This window comes from Myxine glutinosa, chromosome 11 (assembly GCF_964187855.1).
Source record: "Myxine glutinosa chromosome 11, kmMyxGlut1.1, whole genome shotgun sequence".
Lineage (NCBI taxonomy): Eukaryota > Metazoa > Chordata > Myxini > Myxiniformes > Myxinidae > Myxine > Myxine glutinosa.
In genome coordinates, this window is record NC_136271.1 from 57,438,731 (window position 1) to 57,452,773 (window position 14,043).

The following is a 14,043-nucleotide window of genomic DNA, read 5'->3' on the forward strand; positions in this document are numbered from 1 at the left end:
GCCCAGGTCTCCCGGACACGCCCAGTCGCGCCTTTTAAGGGCAAACGCTCCGGCATGAGATATTCGAGTGCTTGTATATATTAATGCTGCCCGATAAACGGGCTTTTCAATTTACCCGAGTTGATTTGATGCAATAAAGAAACCCGGACGAATTCCAGCTTTTTGTCGCGTCCATTCTTTCGATTCGAGTTGGAGCACAGCTCCTTCAATCTGAATTCTGAAAACGGTATCTGTCGGGTTGGATATTTTAAAAACAAACCTGGACGAGACTGTCCACGTTGTTTATGTGGAAATTTGGTAACACGTTTGTATATTTTGAATTACGTTATTTGATTATAAACTGATGCGGATTGTATTTTCAAATCGGAAAAATGATCTCTTTGGGCGAAGCGAGCAAATCTTGGGGGCGGGGATAAAACACTCAGGGGGTGGAGAGACTGAAGTCAGGAGGCGGAGTCTCCGAGCCGAGGGGCGTGGAAAATGAGCTCGGGGCGGAGTTGAGAAGCCGCTTTAAGCGGTTTGAGGGAAGGGAAAGAAACATCTGTCCTGAGGATTATCAGCAAAGCAGCTGAAGAGCTCGTCAGGCCCGATCGCGGCATCCTGGCTCCAGTATCGCAGGCCGGTAAGGTGGTGGTGGCTGCAGCTCTACCTGTCATTTAGGCCTCTTTTTAAGAGCCACTTGAGATGTTCACGTTGGGGTCACGGTTTCGCGGCTCTTTCTTGGGTCGGGGGGGGGGGGGGGGGGGGTCACAGTTCCGTGGCAGTGTTTCACTCTTTGCAGGGTCAGAGTTACAAGCTTTCTTCGGGGGCGCATGGTTCCGCGGCTCTCATCAGGTTGGGTCACGGGTCCGAAGCTCATCAGGTGGGGTCACGGGTCCGAGGCTCATCAGGTGGGGTCACGGGTCCGAGGCTCATCAGGTGGGGGTCACTGGTCCGAGGCTCATCAGGTGGGGGTCACGGGTCTGAGGCTCTCATCAGGTTGGGTCACTGGTCCGAGGCTCATCAGGTGGGGTCACGGGTCCGAGGCTCATCAGGTGGGGTCACGGGTCCGAGGCTCATCATCAGGTGGGGTCACGGGTCCTAGGCCGAGGTCACTGGTCCGAGGCTCATCAGGTGGGGGTCACGGGTCCGAGCCTCATCAGGTGGGGGTCACTGGTCCGAGGCTCATCAGGTTGGGGTCACGGGTCCGAGGCTCTCATCAGGTGGGGTCACTGGTCCGAGGCTCATCAGGTGGGGGTCACTGGTCCGAGGCTCATCAGGTGGGGTCACTGGTCCGAGGCTCATCAGGTGGGGTCACGGGTCCGAGGCTCTCATCAGGTGGGGTCACTGGTCCGAGGCTCATCAGGTGGGGGTCACTGGTCCGAGGCTCATCAGGTGGGGGTCACTGGTCCGAGGCTCATCAGGTTGGGTCACGGTTCCGAGGCTCATCAGGTGGGAGTCACTGGTCCTGGCTCATCAGGTGGGGTCATGGGTCCGAGGCTCATCAGGTGGGGTCACGGGTTCGAGGCTCATCAGGTGGGGTCACGGGTCCAAGGCTCATCAGGTGGGGGTCACTGGTCCAAGGCTCATCAGGTGGGGTCACGGGTCCGAGGCTCTCATCAGGCGGGGGTCAGAGGTCCGCGTCTCTCTTCAGGTGGGGGTCACTGGTCCAAGGCTCAGGTGGGGGTCACGGGTCCAAGGCTCTCATCAAGTGGGGGTCAGAGTTCCGCATCTCTCATTAGGTGGGGGTCACGGGACTGCGGCTCTTTCTTGAGGCTCCGTTCGTGTCATTCTTCACGGCACATTTGGTGAAAACCCCAAACCGTTTCCGAGCCTCGTGGTGAAGCTCCGCGGGGGATCGGGGCAGGGTGGGGTCGCGGGGTCACCAAGGCGGTCCGCGCGGATCGTTGAAGTTTCACTTTGTTGCCCCATTCACGCTCAACCGACTCGTAAATATTATATCATGTGGGAGGGGGAGGGTGGGAATTTGTTTCCTTTATTATGTCGTTTTCTAGCTGAGGTGTTGGGGGGTTTACGGGGAAAGTGACCCGATCCTTCCCCCATTTCCTCCCATTCCTTCACCGACGCACCCGCGCATTGCTCCGAAGGGTGGCAGAAGCTGGTGGGGGGTAAGCGGGAGATCGGATGTTTGGGATCGGTTATAAGTACGTACCATAAAAGTTTATCAACCAATGTCCGACCTTCGAATTGTGGTTTTTATATCCGAGAGAGGCCGTGATGACGTAATGTAAGTAAGAACGTTTTGGGAACAACAAGGAATTGTTATTTTCCAACATTGTCATCCAAAGCAAACAAAGTTCACGAAGAGCCTGGGAACTCTCACTTCGAGTTTAATCAGGGGCTCCTAAAGTCCCAGATCGTCCAGTTCCACGTACCGGTGTGTGCTTGAGGCAGGTGACAGGTGGCTCTATTACCCAGAGGTCGTTCGGGTGGAGCCTTTACTTCATTCCGTTTCTATGGCAACACATCGTAGGACCTCATCATCCAAAGTAATTAATTTGTTTTATTTTATTTTATAGTTAGGCCTTCATGGTCTCTGGTCAACCGTCCGTTTGACTTGTGTTTGTGTTTGGTGCCAAATCAATAAGGCTGGGAGGCAGAAGACCCTGGCGGGAAGACCCCACCAGCGATTTCCGAAAACCACGCACCAACTGCAGGAAGGGTCTTGGATTGAGCAATAACTGCTGAGTTATTGAACAGTGTATCTCAGCCTGATGATTGCTGTTATTCACGTCTCATTTTGGTCGTTTATCTCTTTGAGGGTCTTGGTCGGGTCTCTGCCACTCCGTTCCTTGTAGGAATCATTCCCCGTTATAGTGTCTGAAAGAACACACCGTCGTGGTTTTCTCAATTTGATCTCTCCTCCGCTCCATCTGGCGACATATCCATCCCATCCATTAGGATAATCCTGTACACTGTGCCAGCATTTTGAAATGATCTTCAGGTTAAGCCTCCGCGGGCACCCGATGGAAGCAATATTGCTCTTGGCGTCACCGAAGCACCAGATTTGACTCCGATAAGCACGAGTGGCATTTAGGCCAAGGATCGACCTCTCAGACGTCTCAAAAGAGGAGAAGACGATAACGTAGTTGATGTAGGTGAGTTGTGCAAAGAGTTCAATGTACCTCATAGATCCAGCCAATCTCGAATCGCATCACGGATGTCGGTCACCAATACCTCATGGGTTTTTCGATCGAACTTTGCTTAATGATGAAGGATTGCTTTCTGGGAGACCTTTTGGCTTATCTTACTATAATTCACCAAATGTCTGTCTGTCTGTTCCCAGGTACCGCAAAAAACGGCTGAACTGATCGCAACGAAATTTTGGGTGGGTGATCCTGGGACCCCCTGGAGTAAAATGGCTGTATTGTTTTTCCATTTTTTCCCCAATTTTCCCAATTTCCAATTTTTCCAAACACTATGGAATAATATTTACCGATATGAAGAGTGATGTGGCTTTTATTGAAATTCGACAAATACTGTTTAGATTTTGATGATTTGCGTGTGATATGATTTAACGGACGTTTATATAAATCGTTTAAAATCTGATATTTTTCCTTTTCATTTGGGTCTCCCAATTGAAGTCCTGCCCGTAGGGCGGGTACCGTTGCTAGTGTGTTCAGATTTTGATTTGAGGGTATAAAACCACTGCCCCAAACTTTCTTCAGCACCCTACACTGCCTGCACTTTCTACTGTTTGCCCCATGACCTGCATACACCAGGGAGCAGCCGGATGGCAGCTACATAAGGTGAAACTCACACACGTGTTATCGTGCTCCTGTGCCTGTTCACCGAGTGATTCTCACTCTACCCTCACCGAAACGTACTTTTCTCAACTAGCAGCTCAATTTCCAGCCAGCCCTTCTCCTTCCCTGTACACCGACGTTTTCTTACTGGGTTTGTGGAGGGAGCAGTTGTGGACCCCTGTGGGTGTTAGACCATATTTATGAGAAGTCTGCAAAGAAAACTGGATGAAGACTAGAACAGCACTCGGTAGAGAGCATACCTCCGCCAGGCTCAACAGTTTACGTTTTCTATCCACTGATAGGCCGGATCTGCATCTCGACCTGAACTAAAAGCTAATCGACTTGTTCTTGTCACCTACCGAACTCATCCACCTAGTTTTGTGATGATTCGTCCACAAGTTTATGTGATATCATGCTGTATACCGTTTTTGACCCTATCGCTGAATGGTTAAGAATCACTTAAATTTTATTTTATTTTATCTGATCCAGTTCCGTATTCGAATCTTCATGAAAATCGAATCGATTCTTCCTGGTCACACACACCTGGAAAGGGTGTTGGAGAGGAGGATAAGGAAGAAAGTGAAGATCGACGAAGTGCAGTTTGGATTTATGCCAGGAAGAGGAACGACAGACACGCTCTTTATTGTGAGGCAGTTGCAGGAGAAGTACATGGAGAAGAGGAAGAAGTTGTTTCTTGGGTTTATTGATCTGGAGAAAGCATTCGATAGGGTTCCACGTGAAGTAGTGACATGGGCATTGAGGAAGTTAGGAGTGGAGGAATGGTTGATCAGAGTAGTGATGGCAATGTACAAAAGAGCGCGCACAGCTGTAAGGACGAAGGACGGGAACAGTGGTGAGTTTGAGGTGAAGGTGGGAGTGCATCAGGGGTCGGTACTAAGTCCACTACTATTTGTAGCTGTGATGGAGGTGCTGGCTCAGAACGTAAAGGAGGGTTTACCGTGGGAGTTGTTGTATGCAGACGATCTGGTGTTGATTGCGGAAAGTATGGATGGACTAAAGGAGAAGATGAACAAGTGGAAGGAATGTATGGAAACAAAAGGTCTGAAGGTGAATATCGGAAAAACGAAGGTGATGGCAAGTGGTAAAGTATGTGGTGAGGTGGAAAGAACTGGGAAGTGGCCGTGTGCTGTGTGTAGGAAGGGTGTCGGAGTGAACTCCATTCAATGTACAATGTGTGCTGAGTGGGTTCATCAAAAATGCAGTGGTCTGAGAGGGTCATTAACCAGTGTGGCAGCTACATTCAAATGTAAGGTCTGCACAGAGGGAGCTGCAGATGGAGGAAATGTTGAGTTGGATCTTGGAGACGGCGTGAAGCTGGAAGGTGTGAAAACATTTTGCTACCTCGGAGACATGCTGAATGGAGAAGGTGGATCAGACTCGGCAACGGTTGCTAGAGTGAGATATGCATGGAAGAAGTTTCGGGAACTGAGTGGCGTGCTGATGAGGATGGGAGTGTCGTTGAAGCTGAAGGGAAAGGTGTATGCTGCATGTGTGAGAAGTGTTATGATTTATGGGAGCGAGCCATGGGTCATGAACATAGAGCAGCAGCGAAGGCTGGAAAGGGTGGAAATGCGAATGGTTCGGTGGATGTGCGGAGTATCGTTGAGAGAGAGGAAGACAAATGATGAATTGCAAAAGATGATGGAATAGAGCCTGTGATTGATGCTGTGAAGAGGAACAGGTTGAGAGGGTTTGGTCATGTGTTGAGGAAGGATGAAAGTGACTGGTTGAGAAGAGTGATGGAAATGAATGTAGAAGGAAGTAGAAGACGGGGAAGACCGAGAAAGACTTGGCTGAAGATGGTCGAAGACGAAATGCGGGCAAGGGGGTTAACAAGGAGAGATGCAGAAAATCGGGCAAAATGGAGAAGATTGTCATGGGGACCGCAAGGCTAACCCCCGCTCTAGTAGGGAAAATGGCCTTAATTTTAGTAGGGAAATTAGTAGGGAAAATGAAAATGGCCTTAAAATGGCCTGTTGTTGTTGTTGTTGTCTTGTCACACACCCAACCTTTCCACCAAGTTTCATCTGGATCCGTCCACAACTTTTTGAGATATTTTGAGACAGACAGACAGACAGACATTTCGTTGGTGGAGGCAACAAAGGAAATCGTTTATTTAAATTTTGCCTCGAGCTATAGACGAGGGAACACGTGTATTGTTTTTGATTACCTTCAATAATACATTATATTAGCATTTGCAACTGTGCAAAACAACTAAATGGAACTTGATATTCCATTAGTGACACAAACAGCAAAGGAATCAACTAGAGGGCAGAGATCTAAGGTATTGCTACATACATGTGACATGATGACATTAAAAAAATTAAATTGAACTTGTACATAACAGAAAAGATACAAACTGCTAATTCCAAACCGTTTCTCTGCATTATGATAGAATATATCAATGAAAGCACTGTGTGAATGGTTAGGCAATATATAGCAAGCACTGCTAGGCCTGACCATGGAGGCAAGATGGCCTAAGCCAGTGGCGGATGATCATTGAGGCTGAAGTGTCAGGCCGCATACTGGAGGGCCCCCCCAATCAGCTCAGAAAACAAAATCACCCTCGTCGTCACTCTTCGGCTCAGAATAAGGAGCCACACAAATTTTTAGAATAAATAAATATATGTGTGTGTATGTATATATATATATATCTGTGGATTGGATTGTTTAAAAAAAAAGTGTTTCTTATAATAATCTAATACTATATATGTTAAAACCCAGGGGTTCGCAACTGCTCACTCCACAAACCCAGTAAGAATATCTCTTGCTGATTCAAATGGGTGAAAAATTCGATTTGGTGATTTATGTGTTTATTTTTATTTTATTTATGAATTGAGATGATCAAAGGTGTTACCAGCTAAATCAATTTTGCTTATAACTCCTTTGCAGAAATATTCCCAGTCTTAATACCTGACTCTGCTGGCCAAAGTTTGTCGGGAAAATCATCGTGTGTGTGTGTGTGTGTGTGTGTGTGTGTGTGTGTGTGTGTGTGTGTGTGTGTGTGTGTGTGTGTGTGTGTGTGTGTGTGTCCGTCCGTCCGTCCGTCCGTCCGTCCGTCCGTCCGTCCGTCCGTCCGTCCGCCCAGGCCCAGGTTAGTGATTGCATCACTTCTGCCGGTGCAACCTTGTTAGCTCACCTGGACTTTAATCCGCTAAGCTTATGCGATCGAGCGATGTCAGTCAGTCAGTGAGTGAGTGAGTGAGTCTGTAATCACTTCAGTCATTATCTCTTGATCCAAACACGATTTTGATGAAACTTGGCCACAAGCTTCATATCTGATGCCTAACGAAGGTATATTTACCAAATCAACATCTGCACTCATCAAGGGGGTCTATGGGGAGGGGGGGGGGGTTAACCCTCCAAAATAGGTATTTGATCTCCTCAGAAACTACACAACCATTTTCAATGAAATTTGACCACAAACTTCATCGCCTGCGATGTACGAACGATTGTTCGCCGGCATTAGAAAAATCAGGGGGTTGCCCCCCAAAATAGTTACTGTATTTACTTTCTTTCCATTAAATATTTCATAGGTCATCCACACCTACCATTGGTTCCCTGGTTCTACCAGGTGAGCCCAGGGGCCTTGCCCCTATTTTTAATAATGCCCCCTGTAGATCATGGCAGGGGTTGGTTGTGGTGTCAGTCCACAACCTAAATGCAGATGGGATAGCCAGCTTATTTTCTGTTCTTAAGCACGGCATACTCACAGATGCAATGCCCCACCCAAGTGCTACCAATATGATTGATCAAACCCAGACTAAACAGCGAAAGGGTGAATATGTTACCTCTGAGCTACTTGACAATGAAAGGGCGAGTATGTTACCTCTGAGCTACTAGACAGCGAAAGGGCGAATATGTTACATCTGAGCTACTCGACAACGAAAGGGCGAGTATGTTGGCTCTGAGCGACTAGACAGCGAAAGGGCGAATATGTTACCTCTGAGCTACTAGACAGCAAAAGGGCGAATATGTTACCTCTGAGCTACTAGACAGTGAAAGGGCAAATATGTTACCTCTGAGCTACTAGACAGCGAAAGGGTGAATATGTTACCTCTGAGCTACTAGACAGCGAAAGGGTGAATATGTTACCTATGAGCTATGAGACAACGAAAGGGCGAATATGTTACCTCTGAGCTACGAGATAGCAAAAGGGTGAATATGTTATCTCTGAGCTACGAGACAACGAAAGGGTGAATATGTTACCTCTGAGCTACTAGACAGCGAAAGGGCAAGTATGTTACCTCTGAGCTACTAGACAGCGAAAGGGCAAGTATGTTACCTCTGAGCTACTCGACAGCGAAATGACGAATATGTTACCTCTGAGCTACTAGACAGCGAAAGGGCGAATATGTTACCTCTGAGCTACTAGACAGCGAAAGGGCGAATATGTTACCTCTGAGCTACTAGACAGCGAAAGGGCGAATATGTTACCTCTGAGCTACTAGACAGCAAAAGGGCGAATATGTTACCTCTGAGCTGCTAGACAGTGAAAGGGCGAATATGTTACCTCTGAGCTACTAGACAGCGAAAGGGTGAATATGTTACCTCTGAGCTACGAGACAACGAAAGGGCGAATATGTTACCTCTGAGCTACTAGACAGCGAAAGGGCGAATATGTTACCTCTGAGCTACTAGACAACGAAAGGGTGAATATGTTACCTCTGAGCTACTAGACAGTGAAAGGGCGAATATGTTACCTCTGAGCTACTAGACAGCGAAAGGGTGAATATGTTACCTCTGAGCTACGAGACAACGAAAGGGCGAATATGTTACCTCTGAGCTACTAGACAGCGAAAGGGCGAATATGTTACCTCTGAGCTACTAGACAACGAAAGGGTGAATATGTTACCTCTGAGCTACGAGACAACGAAAGGGCGAATATGTTACCTCTGAGCTACTAGACAGCGAAAGGGCGAATATGTTACCTCTGAGCTACTAGACAGCGAAAGGGTGAATATGTTACCTCTGAGCTACGAGACAAGGAAAGGGCGAATATGTTACCTCTGAGCTACTAGACAGCGAAAGGGCGAATATGTTACCTCTGAGCTACTAGACAGCGAAAGGGCGAATGTGTTACCTCTGAGCTACTAGACAGCGAAAGGGCGAATATGTTACCTCTGAGCTACTAGACAGCGAAAGGGTGAATATGTTACCTCTGAGCTACGAGACAATGAAAGGGCGAATATGTTACCTCTGAGCTAGCATGTTACCACGGTGGTGGTGATTATCTTGTGCTGTCTGAACGGTTAAGGTGTGTAGCTGGAGATCTTCAAGTTCTTGAGTTTGAGTCCCTGTAATGAAATGGGAGCCAAGTTGTCTAATCTAACCATAAGTTGTTAATAATGCACTGATTATGTGATCGCATCTGCAGCAAAAGCTAATTGTGTTTCAAGATGGCATTGGCAGCACTTGCAGTGAGTGCATCTCAAACCACAAGCTCGATTAGTGCATCAGGAGTTCCTTAGACAGAGTTCGACAAAGTTGTCTAATTTAATCACAAGTGAATAATTCACTGATTCTCTACATCATCTGTTGCCACAGCAGGTAGTGTTTCAGGATGACGTTGTCTGCACTTGCAGCGCACCTCGGACCACTTGCAGCACGCATGGCCAGTCCAATTTAACCCTAACGTTTTTACATACAAGTTTATTATATATATCGTGGATGTGGATTACGTTCAGGTTAGTCGTGCCCGTTCCTAGATCTACTGTAGTCTATAGTTCTGCATTCTTATGCAATTAATAAAATTGCGTCACAAGAATGCACATTTGCACAGCATTGACTTAGGGTTAGGCCTATATATTATGTGTTTAAAATCCATTTGCTAAATTATATAAACTGGAAACACCCGCTCCTTTCGGGGACTATTGGCAAGTTGTCGGCATCGTCCCTTTGTAAGAGGGGGAGTGGGAATATGTGTCCCCATGACCTGATTTGGTGGATATCGGGCCAGCTATGTGTATTTTTCTTTTTGTCGGGGCCTGAACTGCTTCCCTACAACCACTAAGGAATGTGGTCGGAGATCATTTAATATTACGTTTCACATAGCTACAACATATTAGGTACTGCAGAGCAATTTAAAAAAATTGTTTTCAAAAAAGAATCAAACTTTTTGTTTAAAAAAAAAGAAAAAAGAAATTGGATCTAAAACACTCCCCGATACTCACTGATGACTTCTGCAAGTTTGATGAAGATTTGTTCAGCCATCTCTGAGAATTTTTTTTACAACACAGACAGACAGACAGACAGACAGACGGCTCTCTTGTCGTGTAGATACGGTAGTGGGGATATTAAGAACCTATAAGGGGGTCACACTCAGCGGCTTGCGTGAAAAGGATCGCCAGGACATACCCCTGCGTGGTTCTGCTTTGACAAGTCCTCTGACCTGTTTGTCATGTATGTATTATATCACACATTACGCAGTGTCCTTGGGTACAATACCAGAAAGTTCAGCCATTTTAAAAATTTTATTATTATTTTGTCAAAGTGAAGCTTTTTATTTCCCAAAAGGTCGATAAGTAGCACGTTAATAAAACAGCATTCTGGTACAAGTTGCACAAGTTATATATATATATATATATTTTTTCAACATTGTTTTTATAAATATGGAGGATAAAAAGGTTTATTTATTTAAATGCAGTACCCCAGAGTTAGACCACCACGCAACGCCCGCAATCTGTCGATGTATCCAATCGGTTATTGATTTGATTTGCGGAGTATCGAATCGAATCATTCTACGACTTCTCTTATGTCTGTTGGCAATCTATCTAATTTGGAATTTGACATTTTGTTTATTTTTATGAAGTTCCATATCTTTATCACCATCAGTAGACGTCGGATAGTTTTTTTTAGGTTTTTGTTTCTGACGTAATTTGCTCGTCACTTACAGTTCATTTGAACTTATAATTTAGCCACTTTCTGCCAGAGTCAACAACCGCTTGATCTGTCTTGCGCACCACATAACCGCACAATCAGACATTGCCCGGTTCGTTTGCTACACGTTCTGAGCATTCTTTCGCAATGTTTTTCAAAGCGATTGCCTTGAAATGCCAATGAGGCCTCGGTGTTGGCCTCCGGGCAGAAACCAATGAATACACATTGCCTGATTTTGTGGTTAATATCAAAGTGGACTTTGACTGTACTGTTACAGATGCATGTTCTAGTTCACGATAATTGAACATCATGAGATGTAGAATTCAGATGAGTCGAAACCATTGGCTTAAGAAACCTCGGAGGTTTATCGTTCGGCGTCATAAGCAGTTGCCACTCCAGTGGAGTCAATGCTGTGAGCATGTGGGAGACATTCGGGATTTTGTGAAAATGTTTTTCAACATTCCATCAGCAAATGGCAGGACGCTTCCCCATGCATTCCTTTGGCTCTTGCCGTATTATCCGAGTGGCTGTTACGTCGGATGCTGAAAACTGGAAGCCAAGAGTTCTCCTTTGTCCATTGCTTTAACCTGACGAAGCCTACGGACTCGTGTCATTCCTGTTCGGTTGTCTTCCATGTCTTGTACATGTCTGCCGTTGTGATCCTGACATAAACAGATAGTATCCAGGTAGCTAATGCAAGGTTTCCACCTGCAAGTTGTTCTGCGACATGGAGTTTGCAATGATTTGTCACCATGTGTCCACACCATGACTTATTGCGGTGCAGACACGATTCTGCATCAGATGCAACCTCAAGATGGTTTACATGGACTCTTTCCAAAAGAGTGAAGTAGGGATGGTTATACAGACACCATAGGCCTTCAAGGTCGCACTTTATCATTATTTTTCTTCGCTGTGAATGGAATGGTAACTCACGCAACGTGCTCGCTCAGCAGGCTGAACCAACCTGTCGCTCTTGTAACGCGCTGTATGAATCGCTCCTTTGCAGGCCATTTCCTAGCTGTAAGCTGCTGGAAGGCTCCAAAAGCACTTGCCGAGCGAGCCGAGTCTTTTGTGGCACACGTGTCAGTGGGGAAACGTCAATTGTCAAATGCCGAACCGCATGGGCGCAGCAATTGATCCCGCAATGAGCACCAGAGGTCCCGAAACCCGATGGATGGAATGAAGGTGAATGAACCAGTTTTCTGTTTTGATTCAACAGGTCCACCACTGACTGGAGACTTCATTTCCTGTACAGTCAGACAGGATGTTGCTGTGTGTCGATGAGGAACAATGCAGCACTCGTAACAGTCAGTGCCTTTGTTGTTTGTTCTTTCATGCAGAAGGCAGGTGGTGCATGTGTGTCACATTGTGACGACTTAAAAAAAATTGACATTTCGAGCCTTCCTCGAAGATATTATCACGTGGCTATGAAGTCATGTTTTCGTTATCTTGCTGATGCCATCAGGAACATACCTGAAATGCCATGAATTTAATCAGGAACGTAATGTCACTTCTGAATGTGGTCCTCGTGCACACTTATAGAAGTGGGAAAAAGTGCAAGGGCTTTTGGCCTGTTCCGCATGTATTGCACCGCCATGCTATCACTCTTGCAAGTAAAGGCCAGTCGTTCATTCTGAACAAATAAAGGAGTAGTAAAACACAGCTGGCTTTGCAGAGCATGTTCTGACTCTGTGTAAAAGTGCCAGTGGTCAATCGATTCTCAAAATGATACCATTTGCACATGTGCAAGGCCTCCGTATAGCTTACGGTGATGGAGCATCCAGCGCTGACCCTCTCTGTACAGTGCAGATCATATGTCTAGCTCAGTTAATGAAGTCGCAAGCTGTTCATTCTGCTTGCAAAATGTAACGTTCAAATATACTTATTACCTGACATTTGGATATGAAACCCCAGTGCCCACTTGTTACCTGTTTTCAGTCTGAACCGAGTGAATGCACTTCCAATTTCCTGCGGAGAGCTCTTCCCACCCCTACCTCTACCCCACCTCTACTTTTCAAATTGCCTTCCATCCCCACTCTGATCTCGCATGCTTTCTGCGTTCACCGTCCGCAAAGTTGATCTTTGGACCTTGTGCATGGATGGCTATCTGCTTATCTCCATTGAGTCACACTTTGACTCAAACACGATTTTTGGCTTGCGAGCTTCTCATTAAAATTTCACAACGGCCTTTGGGAGCTTGGCAGAGGTGGGGGGGGGGGGGGGGGTAAAACATTTATAGGAGTTGAAAGCGAAAGGAAAAATAAATATTTTGACTGGTCTTGTGTTATTTGCAATGAGTGGCGAATTTATTTCTACAATCTTGTCATTCCAATGTAAAGTAAATTATACTGATCTGATAAGTTAGCCTGAAAGCCTATGCTTCCAAAAGATACCATATAGTCTATAAAATGAACTTTGTTTGTAACTGTGTGTGTGTGTGTGTGTGTGTGTGTGTGTGTGTGTGTGTGTGTGTGTGTGTGTGTGTGTGTGTGTGTGTGTGTGTGTGTGTGTGTGTGTGTGTGTGTAGGCATAAGTATAATATGAAAAGGCCAATATTATTAAACATAAGATCCTGACGTTCTTTCAGTAAATAAGGGGTAAGAGGATTGTGGACCCATTGGGGGATAGCAGAGGAAAATTTGTGGATGGTCAGGGTGAGATGTCAGGCTTATTAACTAACTCGTTTTTTTGCTTCCACCTTGACAAGGGAACAGTCAGGGGAGCTTTCAAAAATCAGAGGGTATCTATCTCAGGGTAGGGGAGGAGGGGTGAGCAAGGACCTTTAGAAGAGATCCATGTCAGAATAGTTAGAAAGTGAAGAAGCAGATCGGAAAGTTAAGGGATGACGAAGCTCCAGTGGTGGATAATATGCATCCAAGATGTTTTGCGGACAGTGGCAGAGCAGGTAAGTGTGGTATTAGCGGATATATTTAATGTGTTATTAGAGTCAGGACAGGCACCAGAGGATTGGAGAATAGCAAATGTATAACCGTTATTTAAGAAAAGTTCCAGAGAATTGGGGAAGTATAGAACTGTTGGCTTGACTTCAGTTGTGGGGAAGGTGTTGGAAACGTTAATTAAGGAACAGATAGGGAGACATTTGAATAATTTAAAGGTAGTCAACATGGATTTCCCAGAGGGAGTTCATGTTTAACAAAATCCATTGGAGTTCAATGAAGTTGTTTCTGATTGGGTGAATGAGAGAAGTGCAATGGATGTAGTATATCTAGATTTTCAGATGGCTTTTGATAAGGCACCACATTGGAGGTTGCTAGCCAAGTTGTAGGCTTGCGATGTGGCTGCTAGAGTAGCTAACTCGATTGGAAACTGGCCTAATAATAGGAAGCGAAGAGTGGCTGTGAGTGCGAGGATGTCTTGCTGGGAGGATGCAAGTAGT

The 14,043-nt window shown here is 45.9% G+C and overlaps 1 protein-coding gene across 8 annotated transcripts in view; it reads left to right on the plus strand.

Annotated features, from left to right (window-relative positions):
- Positions 1–461: 461 nt before the first annotated feature.
- LOC144894280 (extracellular sulfatase Sulf-1-like) overlaps positions 462–14,043 on the plus strand; it is a 101,979-nt gene continuing 88,397 nt past the window's right edge. For 2 of the 8 annotated variants that reach the window (XR_013624968.1, XR_013624967.1), the window contains exon 1: positions 483–622. The gene's annotated coding sequence lies outside the window, so the exon portion shown is untranslated. Of the gene's footprint in view, positions 623–3,286; positions 3,329–3,584; positions 3,750–11,657; positions 11,832–14,043 lie in introns of those variants that run through there. The other 6 variants (XM_078786690.1, XM_078786691.1, XR_013624969.1 and 3 more) reach the window with 6 other exon arrangements.